General features: G+C 39.8%; 1 pseudogene; it reads left to right on the top strand.

The window, feature by feature from the left end:
* Positions 1 to 11062: 11062 nt before the first annotated feature.
* On the top strand, positions 11063 to 12255 carry LOC115511483 (annotated as a pseudogene).
* Positions 12256 to 12554: the final 299 nt, after the last annotated feature.

Raw genomic sequence — 12554 nt, 5'->3', positions numbered from 1 at the left:
AATAGACATTTCTCCATAGAAGATCTACAAAGGGTCAATAAGCACATGAAAAAATGCCCAACATCACTCATCAGTAGAGAAATTCAAATCAAACACAATGAGATACCACTTTACACCCATTTGGGTCGCTATTATTTTTTTTTTTTAAGTTTTTGAGAAAACAGACAACAGCAAGTGTTAGCAAGGACAGAGGGCAATCAGAACCTTTGTGCACTGCTGTATAAAATGGTACAGCAATTCCTCAAAAACATTAAACACATAATCACCACGTGAGCCATCAATTCCACTTCTAAGTATATACCCCAAAGAAGTGAGAGCAGGCACTCAAACAGACATTTGTATACCCGGGTTCACCGCAGCATTATTGACTGTAGCCCGAAGGCAGAAGAAAGCCAACTGTCCATCAACAAATGAATGAAGAAACAAAACATGGTACAGCCATATAATGGAATAGTCTTATTCAGCAATAAAAAGGAACAAACTCCTGTTACCTGAAACAATATGGATGAATCTCAAAAAAGTCAGGCTAAATTAAAGAAGCCAGCCATAAGAGAGTAAATAGTGTATGATCCCCTTTATGTGGTATTTCTAATGAGGGAAAATCTGTAGAAACAAAGTCGAGCAGCAATTGATGGGACTAAAAGTGGCAACGGAGACTGACTTTCACTGGGCACCAGGAGACTTTGGGGGTGATGGACATGTTCTAAAACTGAGTGTGGGGATGGTTGTACAACTGTATAAGTTTACTGAACTCATTAACCTGTACAATGAAAATGGACGCATTTTATGGTATAGAAATTGTGTCTCAATAAATTTGTTTTTTAAAAAAAGTAGTGTTATTCTTCCCAACACTTACTGTATTCGCTAACAAGCTTTGTTCTGAAATTCTGAAAGTGAGCAGGGAGGGGTTGCCAGGGCAAGGCAGGCAAAATGAAAAAGATCAAACTGTCCCCCTGAAGTACTTTATGACACCCAAAAGAAAGGCGTTGGGAGCCGCTCTGTCCTAAGACGGCCAGGAGCCAGGGTGGAGCCAGAATTCCTCTTGGTACAATGGGAACAGGCACAGCCTACCCTGAGAAACTCCCAGGTGCTTCTCTCAACCTCTACTTGGGACATTAGAACACTGGTGCAAAGTGAAGTGAGCCCTGGGGACAGGGACAGTGTGCTTCTCCTCACTCCCTCACTGCCAATTTGCAGCCTGAAAGAGAGAGAAGAGAGTGTTTATCATAAAAGTCATAAGAGGAAAAGAGAGGAGCTGAATGTGTATGTGTGTGAGTGTGTGTGTGTGTGTGTGTGTGTGTGTGTGTGCACGCAGGAGCACGCAGTGAAACCCATCTACAGAAACAGACTCGTTTGTGTGTATGACACAAAACACAAAGTTTCAACAAAATGATATTACATATTTTTAATCATAGGGAAAGGAAAAGATGGCAATACTCTCAAATCCTATTCTTAGTTGTTAATTTTTAACTAGGAAATTAATGTTTAAAAAAAAATTTTTCCCTTTCTACTTGGCCCACATGCAAATCCAAGCTTTTGTGTAATGAAATGAATGCTAATGTAAATAAGATTTTTAAGATAAAAAGAGCCTAGAATGTTACTTTCAAAATGAGCACTGTTGGGGCACCTGGGTAGCTCAGTCGGTTGAGCGTCTGACTTCGGCTCAGGTCATGAGCTCGCGGTTCCTGAGTTCAAGCCCCAAGTCAGGCTCTGTGCTGACAGTTCAGAGCCTGGAGCCTGCTTTGGATTCTGTGTCTCCTTCTCTCTCTGCCCCTCCACTGCTCACAGTCTGTCTCTCTCTGTCTCTCAATAATAAATAAATGTTTTTTAATTTTTTTTAATTTTTTTTAAATGAGCCCTGTTGTTGAAAGAACGGACATACTAGAAAAAGAGGAAACAAATTACAATCATTGAGTTAAAACAAAAACCTTCACTAGCTTCATTAGTTCAGAAATCAATGTTCTCTAACACACCCAGGGCTGTATGGTTGCTACTGTCCTTGTCACTAGTTCACGTGCAAGAAGATGAGGAAGACCAAGGAGGCAGAAATAAACTCTGTGTGGATGAAACGCCCAACGAACGTGGGTCGCCAAAGATCATTCTTGTGCTTGTATTTCCAGAGTAGCCAGTTCCATGATCAGATGAGGCAAATATTTATAGAATTTCTACTTTCCCATCATGCTTTACAGACATAACAAACGGTGTGATTCGTTTCTATGGAAAAGTTCATTGAAAGCAAATGTAGAAACTATGCTTGACTCTGTGGCTCACCGGCCGTCAACCTATGCATGTCCTGGTTCATGCGTGTTGGAAATACGAAGAATGATTCTTACCTCTCAGGATTGTCAAGAATCAAACGGTGCAGTTGCCACAAAGAAGCCATCCAGTAAGTGGCAAATCTTTCTCCGTTCGGTTCCACCTCTCGCCCACTGCTCACCATGCTGCGTGCTCGCGTGCGCACACCCACTGCACACGTCTTACCCTGAGAAGCTTTGCAAGCGTTTCCCAGGGGGAGACAGAAAGGATCATTTTTAAGAAGGCCAAGCAAACACACACAAGATTAACACTGTAAAGGGCAGTTCTGCTCCCAGGAAAGAAGTGCTGGTTGCTGGAGGCAGCAGAAGGGACGACTTATTAGTCCCCTGCCCTGTCCCTGTTGTGATAGGAACAGGATAAGGGGGCGCCAGAGCACCCAAATGTGGCCAGGCATCTGCTGAGTGAAAGGCAGTGCCTGGTAAACGGGGCTGATTATGGGGTCAAGGTTTCATATTCAAGCCCCATCAGGAGATTTATCCTGGCAACAACCTTCCTCCTGGCCCTGACCCTGGCATACATGTGTCCCATTGGATGGAGAACTATGTCTGGGGGTTGGGAGGAGGAGCCACTAAAATGTAGTCTGTTCCCATTATCAGGAAGGAAAACAACAACGACGACAACAACAAACTCAAAACAGTGGTCCTATGGACAGTAAAGCCAGATATCCTTTTCCAATATCAATATCTGACAGGGGCTGTAACAAAGGAAGACTCTGGAATATAGAGAACTGTGTTCCTTGGAGAAAATATTCAGCTGCTCTAGTAAAAGTCAAAATAATAGTGACTTAAGCATGATAGTTCATTTTCCTTGCACCTAAGAATCAAAGTGTAAATAATCCGGGACAATAAGGCAGAGTCACATTATCAGGAACCCAGGTTCCTTCGAGCATGTGGCCCTGACAGACTCAACGTGTGGTTTGCATTTTGCAGTCTAAGCTGGCTACTGTACCTCCATCATTCTGCATACATTCTGGCCAGAAGAAAGGGGAGAGAACAAGGCAAGGCACCATTTTCCCCTCGTGGTTAAAGGCACAGCTAAAAAGCTTTGCCCATTACTTGAGTTACATCCCAATGACAAGAACCAAGTAACAATGTCATGAACAGTTCAATCCTGCACCACAAATCTGACTAACCCCCCAAATACATTTCATCCCACACTAGTCCAATCTAGTATTTCCTGATGCATTTAGTTTCCGCTCATCAACATATTTGCTAGGATGACTGACTCATCCTAGGTTGCCCAGAACCTTTGTGGTTTGGTCACTGAAACTCATGCATCCCACAAAACCCCTCAGTCTCAGGAAAACCGGGACAGTCGGTCAACCCATAATGATATCTAAGTGTCATCATCTTCTGCTGACATTTATGTGTTTAGACCAACAAGATGCAAAACGCTGAAAAAAATTTTAAAGTAGCCATTGTAGTTCTGGAAAGTTCAAGTGGAGAGTCCAATGCTACAGCTCAGCAAGATGTACCCAAGCAGTAAATGTGGCCAAACCAGGTCCCCCTGGCTTTCATGGCATCTTCAGTGTGGAAAGGAATGGCTATGAGTCAGCTCCCTCTTTTCTGGGCTCCCTGGAACAGTCTCTTCCAGAAATATTTTAGATGAATTGCCAAAGGAAAAAAAGGGATTTGGGCTGTGGTTCTCAAACCACAGTGCACTTAAGAACAACCTGAGGAACTTGTTAAAAGTATGCTTTCCTGAGCTCTCTCCCCAGAAAGTTTAGCTTGGGAGAGTCCAAAAAAGCAGTCTTTGTAACAAGAACCCCAGGCAATGCCGATGCATGTAGTTAGTGGGTGGACCGCACTTGTCCAAACTCTGGAGTGGGGGGGTGAGCCCCGAGAGTTGCCCTCCACTGTCTTCGCAATTAAAGCAGAACCGTGCAGTAATGGAAAGGGAAGCACTTAGTGGCAGGACTGCTGTTATCTAAAAAGATTATCTCAAATGTAAAAGATTTACATTCCTATAAATCTTGAGATTGTTGGAGTACCTAAGACAGAGCACAGCTCGGCTAATCAAGACAACTATGCTCTACATACATACATGTGCTGTGTCATACATTTAGCTAGAATGTATACAGGCGATGGCATAAATGAGGTAACAGCCACTAACGTGACAGTATATAACAGGTGTTCAATAAGCATGTATTCATGTGTATACCACAGGTGGTACGTTTACCATATATATATGTTAACAAACCCACAGTCCCATTTTGACCATGTTAAATCTGAGATGGCCATAAAATAACCAAATACAGTTGACAAATGGGACATTGGATATAGGAGCTTACAGCTCTGGAATTTGGTCAGGAGTCAGGTCAGGGCTAAAGATACAGATTTAGAAAGTGATCCACATAAAGCTTCCAGAGTTTCAATAAAGCACAAGCCATGGGGGCTGGGGTTTTAATGCCAAGTCAAGGTCAAAGGCCCCATGGCCTCACTAGCATGAGCCAGGCTCTCTACATGAAACCAGGAACCAGTAAAACTTAGGCTATCCATAAACAGAAATTAGAATGTCTGTTTATCAGCTCAGGATATAGTTCCAAGGCCATGTGTGGAAGTCCTTTGCCTCTTGAGGTAAAAACCCTAATTCGTTATCCCTCAGTACAGAAATGCATAGGCCTCAGGCAGAGCCAAGCACGGGATTATCCTATAACCTAAAACATCAACAGGAAAAACAGTCCTCACAGACAACATCACCAGGGGAAGATGCACTCAGACCAAAATCATGAAATGTGTAAAGAAGGCCGAAACCAGGGTAAGCAATCTATAAACCCCACACTGCCACACCCATCACAAAAAAAGAGGGAAGAAATTACATCTGCAGAGCCAGAGATAATAGAACAATCTGAAAGGGACTTTGAAATTGGCTCAGTGGAAAATAGAAAATCATTTAAGGGTTTTGAGAAAAACCTGGTCATGCTGAAAGTAGTGTTTTAGAATGACTAGGGTGGCAGTGACATGGAGAAGTTTGAGCCTAGAGCAGCAGGAATAGCGAAGTGGATTTATAACATCTACCAACAGGTAGTGTTCTCTTCCTCTTCTGAACTCTCCTGAAATTAACTGGCATATCTCTTATGACCCTATGACCTCACCACTTTATTCTGTGTTTTTATAGCTACTTTCACATATATAAACCACATAAAGGAACTCAAAGCTCCTTGTAGCAAGATACATAAATAGAGAGTTACATAGATAGAGAAGTAGATCATAGATAGATGATAGATAGATAGATAGACGCCTTTGTATATACCTCATAGCACTTAACATAGTGTTCTGGGCACAAGGGAGATGTTCATAATGTTTCATTAATAAACAATCTGAAAATGAACAAGAGCTAAGTTAGAAACTGATTGATCAGAACCTTGCTCTAACAGCAGCTGGAGCATAAAACCAAGCTGATGGTACATGATTGGTTCACCTCCCTAGGACCTGATAGGCTCCTAAACTTGTTCTCTTCTTAGCCTATGTGTACATCATCTGTCAATGTATTAAAAAGTCATCTGAAATCAGTGACAGCTTTAAGCCCTGTAGCACTGATGAAAATCTTTTGCTATGTGTGGATTTCCCTGGTGCAGATTGCTATGTAACCTGTCTTCCTCTTCAAATTGATTGTCAGTCCATAGACATTTGACTAATCATTGTAGTAGGCCTTGCCCTAAATCTGACTACCCCTTTCCTAATTAGTTAGAACCCTTCTCCTTCCCTCTTTGAGGAAAAGGCCCTCTGTAATGCCCAAGCCCTGGAAAACAGCAAAAACTTAAGAACTTGCACAGGGACACAAACCTGCCACATTGACTAGCATAATACCAAGGATTTTAGGACCTCTTGTGAGGCCCAGAGTTATTCTCATTTCCAAAGCTCTCCTCATTACAGTGGTGATGATAATAACGATGATGACTGTGATGCCAAAGACACAAAGCTATCTTTTATTGAACACCTGACATTTCCAGGCATGATACTAGGCATCTTTAGTACAATTGGCATGTAATCCTCACTAGAATCCAGTTAGGAAGGTACTGGCATGTCCATCTTACAGATGAGAAAATTGAAGATGGACAGGTTAAATGAAGTCACTTTTTGTAAAAATCTAGGAGGCATCAAAGCCAGGATTCAAACCGAAGTCAGTCTGAATGTAGTTTGCATTCTTTCCACTTCCCCACACTGCTTCCACTATATATGCCCATGCTCCAACAAAACACCCAGGGGCATCCAGACACTTTGAATAATTATCTCAAGGACTTCAGACGATGTACATGTGTTTTAGAGTTGGAACTGTTTCCCATGAGACTGGAAACATGAATAGGCTCCAGCTTTGTGAGTTTTTATTCCAATTCCATTCATGGCTCCTTCAAGAGAATGATAAATAAATCTGGTCTTATTGTTCTCCTTCCATTTTGCTCCACAGAGAATGAGCTGATCCAGTCCAGCTCTTGACTTTGTGTTCCAATTTTTTTTTTAATTTCTAATGTTTATCTTTAAGAGAGACTGCACACATGGGGGGAGAGGCAGAGGTGGGGAGACAGAGAGTCCAAAAAAGGCTCCATGCTGTCAGCACAAAGCACATCACAGGGCTTGAACCCATAAACCAGGAGATCATGACCTGAGCCACAGTCAGCCACTCAACCAACTCAGCCATCCAGGTACCCCTGTGTTCCCATTTTAAAGCCAATTACCCACCCACATAGCCAAAACAACTGCAAACAAATAGTTCTGAAATGTTAATGGACTTCTTTGGGGATACAGAGTAAGGCCATAATAGAAAAATCATATTCATGGCACATTCTAGTACCTTCATCATTGAAATGGTGCACTGCCAATGTGGTCCAAACACATTGTACTGGCTTGCTTTCTAGACTCAAAGTAACTGCAGAATTAATTATTTTAAATGGTTTCAAGAATCTTCAAAAGAGCGATTTTTTAAATTATTCTACTAACCACATGACCATCAATAAGACAAAGGAGAAATAAACTGTGGTCAATTCACACTGCAATATTATAAATTAGTAAAAATGGATGAATTACAGCTACTTCCAACAACATGGATGAATCTTAGAAACAAAATTACCAGGTATGCCAAGAAACAAGATCAAGTGACTCAAAATCCAAAGGGGAAAAAAAAAAGCAAATGATAGAAAAAATAGTGATGTAGATTAATTAGTTATTGAATAGCAAATTTAAAATAACTATTTTTAATATGTTCAAGAAATTAAGGAAAAGATAGAAAATTTTACCAAAGACCTGCAATCTGTTAAGGGAAGAGTCAAACAGAAATCCTAGAACTAAAACAATAAAATTATTGAAATCAAGAATTAACAAATGGGTTCAAAAGTAGATTAGATATAGCTAAAGAGAGGATAATAAAGCACAGAGGGAAAAGAATGAAAAATGAGGGACAAGGGGGGAGCATAAGAGGTCTAGAGACATGGTAAATACATCCAGCATATTTGTCACTGGAATCCCAGATGCAGAGGAGAGAAATAATGGGATAGAAGCAATTTTCAAAGAAATACTGGCTGAAATTTTTCAAAAAAAATGATGAAAGACATCAAGCCACAGAATAAAGAATTTCTACAAACCCCAAATAAGATTAATACAAGGAAGACCGCATTTACATAATCACAGGAAAACTGCTAAAAACCAAAGCCAAAGAGAAAAATCTTAAAAGTAGCCACAAAGGGAGAAAAAAAAAAACCACATTTTTTTTCAAAAGGATAAAAATAAAACTGACAACTAAGCAATAGAAAAAATGGAAACCATAAGATAGTTAAAGGAAATGTTTAAAGTGCTGAAAGAAAGTAATTGCTAGCCTAAAATTCTATACTCAGTGAAATATCCTTCACATGTAAGACATAATAAAGACATTTTTAGACAAAAACTCAGAGAATTTACCATTAGCATATCTGCATTAAAAGAAACACTAAAAGGATTTTTTCAGGCAGAAGATAAATACTTCCAGATGGAAACGCAGTAATACAAGAAAGGAGAACAGCACCTTTTCTAAAATTTATGGATAAATCTAAGTTCATTGTATATTGTATAAAACAATAATACTAATATTCTCTGGAGTTCAAACTATATAGAGAATTAAATATATATTAACAATAGCACAAAAGACTGGGGAGGAGTAAATGGAGTTAAAGTGTTATAAGGTTCTTGCATTGTCCAGGTGAAAGAAGTACTCATTTAAGGTAGGTTATAACAAAACAATGATACATGATGCAATATCTGAATAATAAAGAATAATAAAAGAATGTACAAGTAACAAACTAATAGAGTAGGGAAATGCAATATTTTTTTTAATTGCCTGATTCATCCAAAGAGAAAAAAAAGAAGAACAAAATTAACAAAAAACACATGGAACAAATACAAAATAAATAGTAAGAAGATAGGTTGAAACCTTACTATCAGCAATTACTTTAAATATAAATGGACCAAATTCTCCAGTTAAAAGACAAGGATTCTGAGACTGGATAAAAATAAATAAAATCCACCTATATGTTATAGGCATACCTCAGAGATATTGAGGGTTTGGTTCCAGACCAATGCAATAATACAAATATCGCAAAGAAAAAAAAATCAGATGGATTTTTGGGTTTCCCAGTACATATAAAAGTTATGTCTACACTGTACTATAGTGTATTAAGTATGCAATGGCATTGTCTAAAAAAACCAATGTACATATCTTGATTTAAAAAACACTTTATTGTTGGGGCACCTGGGTGGTTCAGTCAGTTAAGCGTCCGACTTTAGCTCAGCTCATGATCTCACAGTTCATGAGTTCGAGCCCCACATCAGGCACTGACAGTGCAGAACCTAGAGTTTGCTTTGGATTCTGTGGTCTTCCTCTCTCTCTCTGCCCCTCCCCCATTCATGCTCTGTCTCTCTCTCAAAAATAAATAAACAGTAAAAAAATACTTTATTGCAAAAAATGTTACCCATCATCTGAGCTTTCAGTGGTCACAAATCAACAAATATAATGGTATATGATAAAGTTTACATGATAAACTTTGTATGATAAAGTTTAATGATAATGATAAAGTTTAAAATATTGTGAGAATTGCCAAAATGTGACACAAAACATGAAGTGAGCAAATGTTGTTGGAAAAAAATATTGCTTTTAGGCTTGCTCATCACAGGTTGCCATGAACTTTCAATCTATAAAAAGGCAATATCTGCAAAATGCACTAAAGAGTAATGTAATGAGATATTCCTGTGTAGTACTTGCAAGTAATACATCTTAACCATAAAGATACAGAAAGAAAAGCTATGTGGCCTGTTCAAAACATGGCCACAAATCCTTTGATTCTCCTCATTAAGAGGTAGCAGTTTAACTCCCCTCCCCAATCTGGACAGGTTTATGACTCTTTCAATCAATAGAGCATGACAGAAGTAACACTATGTGATTTTCAAGGCTAAGTCATAAAGGCTATGCAACTTATACCTTGCTTGAAGAAGCACTCACTCGTGGAGCTCTGAGCCTCTTTGTAAGAAGTATGACTACCCTAAGGATTCCATGCTATAAGAAAGCCCAAGCTACATAGAAATGACATGGGCAATCACTCTAGCAACAGTCCTAGCTGAGCTCAGTCACCAGTTACCCTGGTCCAAGAACCAGACATGTGTGTGAAAAAAATCTCCAGATGATTCTAGCCCCCAACCATTCAAGTCTTTCCAACCACAATTCCAGACATTGTGAAGCAAAGATAAGTCATCTCTGCTAAGCTCTGTTCAAACTCCTGACACGTAAAACCTCTGAGTTGTTGATTTGTGCCACTGTTTTGGGGTGCTTTTTTATGGCAACAGATAAGTGGAAAAATTTGAAACTAAAAGGATGGATGGAAAACAATACACAAGTAGAGATTATTCAAAAGAACAATGGTGTACCTAGACAAGTATCAGACAAAGTTTACTTTAAAGCAAGCAGTTATATTACATTCCCCAATGATAAAGCAATTGGTTCAACAGAAAAATATAGCAATATTAAATCTGTGCACACGTAATAACATAGTTTCAAAATGTATAAAGAAAAAACTGACAGAAATAAGGGAGAAAAATACAGATCTACGAATATAGTTGGAGATTTTAACATATGTCTTTGAGTATATTTTAAAGGTTTGACATATTCAGAATCTATTCTCTGATAACACTGAAATTGAACAAGAGATCCAAAATAGAAAGATAACTAGAAAATCCCTAGATGTTAAAAATTAAGGAATATACTTTTCTAATTAACCCATATGCCAATGTAAAAACAAAAACCTACCTTAAAATATCAAGCTTTTAGCCAGCAACAGCAACAAATACCATTAATACCATTAATAAAGAGAAAAGTCATGTCACAGAACAGTATCAGATATTTGCAATACATATGGACATTAGAAAATATTTTTAACTGTATGACAATAAAAATAACATCAAAAATTATTGGACACAACTAAAATAGATATAAAGAGAAACAACCCACTACATCCACCATAGTGACTAAAAAAACTTTTTTAACTGACAATAGCAAGTGTTGGCAAGGTTATGGAGGAACTAGAATTTTCACACACTGCTGGTGGATATGTAGATTGGTACAGACATTTTGGAAAATTCTTTGGAAGTATTTATTATAACACGTACATAACCTAAGACATAACAATTACACTCCTATTACACCCAATACAAATGTCCATTAACAGTAGAATGAATGGACTCTCTGCTCCTCCCTGTTCAACAGACAGCCACATCTGGTTCATTGCCAGCCACATCCCCGAGACATGATGGGGAAGGTTGGAGTAAACAGATTTGGCCATATTGGGCACCTGCTCACCGGGGCTGCTTTTAACTCTGGCAAAGTGGTTATTGTCATCATCAATGAATCCTTCATTGACTTCAACTACATGGTCTACATGTTCCGATATGATTCCACCCATGGCAAATTCAACAGCACAGTCAAAGCTGAGAACGGGAAACTTGTCATCAATGGAAATCCCATCTCCATCTTCCAGGAGTGAGATTTGTCCAACATCAAATGGGGTAATACTGGTGCTAAGTATCTTGTGGAGTCCACTGAGGTCTTCACCACCATGGAGAAGGCTGGGGCTCACTCAAAGGGTGGGGCCAAGAGGATCATCATCATCTCTGTTCTTTCTTATGATGCCCCCATGTTTGTGATGGGTGTGAACCATGACAATCCCTCAAGATTGTCAGCAATGCCTCCTGCACCACCAACTGCTTGGCCCCTCTGGCCAAGGTCATCCAGGACAAATTTGGCATCTTGGAAGGACTCATGACCACAGTCCATGCCATTACTTCTACCCAGAAGACCATGGATGGCCTCTCTGGGAAGCTGTGATGTGATTGCCAAGGGGCTTCCAAGAACATCATCCCTGCTTCTACTGGCACCACCAAGGCTATAGGTGAGGTCACCCCTGAGCTGAATGGGAAACTCACTGGCATGGCTTTTCATGTCCCCACCTTCAACTTGTCAGTCATGGATTTGACCTGCCACCTGGAAAGAGCTGCCAAATATGATGACATCAAGACAGTGAAGCAGGCATCAGAAGGCCACCTCAAGGGCATTCTGAGCTACACTGAGGACCAAGTTTTCTCCTGAGACTTTAACAGTGACATCCACTCTTCCACCTTCAATGCTGGGGTTGGAATTGCCCTCAATGAACACTTTACTTGGTCAAGCTTATTTCCTGGTATGACAATGAATTTGGCTATGGCAACCCGGTGGTGTGCCTTATGATCCACATGGCCTCCAAGGAGTAAGAGCCCCCTCGGCCACCATTCCTAGCAAAGGCAAGAGAAGAGAGAGGCCCTCAGCTTCTGGGGAGTCCTTGCCCCAACTCATCCCCCAACACAGTGAGAGTCTCCTGACCTCTACACAGTTTCCATCCCAGACCCCCTGAAGAATGGGAGGGGCTTGGGAAGCCCTACCTTGTCATGTACTATCAATAAAATACCAAGCCAAAAGAAAAAAACCACATAGAATGAATGAATAAATTGTGTGTTTTATTCATACAATGGGATACCACTCAACCATGAAAACAAAATGAACCACCAAGGCATATAACATCACAGATGAACCTTACAAATATAATGCTGACTAAAAGAAAGCAGACACAGGAATACATACTTAATAATTCCAAAACTAATCTATAGTAATGGAAGTCAGAACAGTAGTTACTTTGCAATGGGACTGGGGAAAGAATTGACTGGGAAGGGACAATGAGGGAAGCTTCTAGA

Source organism: Lynx canadensis, chromosome B1, assembly GCF_007474595.2.
Source record: "Lynx canadensis isolate LIC74 chromosome B1, mLynCan4.pri.v2, whole genome shotgun sequence".
NCBI classification, from domain to species: domain Eukaryota; kingdom Metazoa; phylum Chordata; class Mammalia; order Carnivora; family Felidae; genus Lynx; species Lynx canadensis.
The sequence above is the reverse complement of the archived record's forward strand: the minus strand, read 5'-3'. Positions and strand labels throughout refer to the sequence as shown.